Below are 2290 nucleotides of genomic sequence, written 5' to 3'. Positions count from 1 at the left end.
ACAATCCGACTTAGCTCGATGTCTGGATGCGGAGCAAGCCCAGTATGTGAGTAATCAAACTCATGACCTCAAAGATCCGATCACATGTTGCTAGCCACTAAAACAAACACGTCCTGCTAACCAATGCTCAATGTGAATATTTAAGAGTATAGTACAACATCAGATTCAAAACATTTCTTCATTTTTTGAACTTTCCAAAAAACATAATGATGAACTACAAAATATACTTGGCAATGCGAACAACTTTCCAAATTACAAACAGTTTTTAAAAAATTCCATACATTAAAAAAACAAAAAAGTTGAACGGAGCATTTTTTGAAATTCACAAACATTTCTTAAAAGCATGGACCTTTTATAAATATACAAACACTTTTCAAATTTGTGAACATTTTTTGAAATGGGGACATTTAGAAGAAATTTATAAAATGTATTTTTAATGCAAAATTTATTTACAATTTTTGAACATATCACTAAAACAAGAATATTTTTCAAATTCGTAGCATTTTTAAATGCATTTTTAATATCTTGAACAAATATGGAAAAATTCAAACATTTTTCTAAAAATGGGAATATTTTTTAAAATTCCAAAAAAAATCGGAATGGTAAAATATATAAAATTGCAACAATTTTTGAAATAGGAACACAATTTTAGAATTCGTAACATGAACTACCAAATAAACTTGGCAACATGATTTTGTTTTCCAAATTATGAACAATTTTTTGAAAATTCAATGCATTTTTGGGAATAGCAAGACCAAAAATTTGAATGGAACATTTCTAGAAATTCACATATATTTATTTATTAAAATAAGAATAATTTTGAAGTTTTGAACAATTTTGAAATGGGAACATGTTTTCAAAATTCAGAAGATATTTCGAAAATGTGTTTCTTTATGTAAATATTATTTTCGACTTTTGAACGTATCGCTAGAACAAGAATATTTTTCGAATTTGGAACATTTTTTAAAATCTTGAACAATAATGATAAATTTTATAGAATGTTGACCATATTCTGGACAGACAAAAAGTAAAATTCCAAACAATTTTTAAAATAGGAAAACATTTTTAGAGTTCGTTACTTTATAGAAAATTTGATCAAAAATTAAAATTCCAAACATTTTTTTAATTTCGAATTTCAGAGAAAAAGGAAAAAATAGACTTGTAATGTGAAAAATAAAAAAGAAACACGAAATAAAAAGAGAAGGAAACAAAAAAAGGAAAATATAAACATTAACATAACACGGAAAAAATGGGCGGCCCAGTTTTGGGCCTCCTATGCGTAGCTTGAACTATTTGCCGCATTGCGCGGGAAATAGGATATTTTATTGCTGCATGGGCAGGAAAAAATGGGCTGACCTTACTGAGCTGTGGCACACGCGGGCCACCTACGAAATTCTGGACATGTCGTTTTTCTTTGGTAACAGATGCACGTACAAAAGTTTAGTACCACCTCGGATAGACAAAATATTTTTTAGCGGTGAACGGATGAAAAAATCGGAGAAACGCACCTTGCTTTATTTGTAGGTATAGATTTGGGGTTGCAGAGTTGGTTGAAAGCATAGTTGTCGATAAGCTGGTATTAGTTTCATTCTCTCTATTCAAAAATCCAATACCCAGAACTGGTAAATCAAACAATGTAGGCACATTTCTGTAAATAAAAGATGTCTCATCCGGTTGAGCTGTCGCAATCAGCCTTTCTTTTCCTTTCTTAGTAACAGATCACATGACTGTATTAAAACCTTAAGAAATCAAAGGTTAAGCTAACTCATTGCCTGAAAGTGGAGCTCGCATTATACACCTTGACCCCCACATTTTTTTGAATCATTCCACCATATATATTGTTATATAAGATAAGTCCCATAACTTCCTCATTCAGAAAAGCCATAGTAGGCATTACGTTGGTACATTCTTAGGCGAGCAGTGGCTTATATCACCCCTATTTTGTTTGGAACTTATTCCTGTTTTAGGCATGGGACCTAACCGGGGTTGACCATTCCAATATAACTCCCCTTCAGACGACTTTTCTGCGCTTGCCCAACAACTTTGGTTTTATGGACCAGGACCAATTTAAGCTTAGACCATGGTCAAGTCATAACTGATTGGATAACATTCTCTTAAGCACCTGCAAAACTCTATAATGTGGATGATCAAATGTAGCTTCCGATGTGTATGAGAAGGAAGCGTCTGACATGACTCTTACATAGAAACCAACATGGTCTATGAATTAGCATGAACTGTTTATTGAATTTGGTTGCCCTTGTAAAGCGACTGTGAAGAGAGTAGCAAAAGA

This window comes from Triticum aestivum, chromosome 7A (assembly GCF_018294505.1).
Source record: "Triticum aestivum cultivar Chinese Spring chromosome 7A, IWGSC CS RefSeq v2.1, whole genome shotgun sequence".
Lineage (NCBI taxonomy): Eukaryota > Viridiplantae > Streptophyta > Magnoliopsida > Poales > Poaceae > Triticum > Triticum aestivum.
This window is presented reverse-complemented; position numbering follows the sequence as displayed.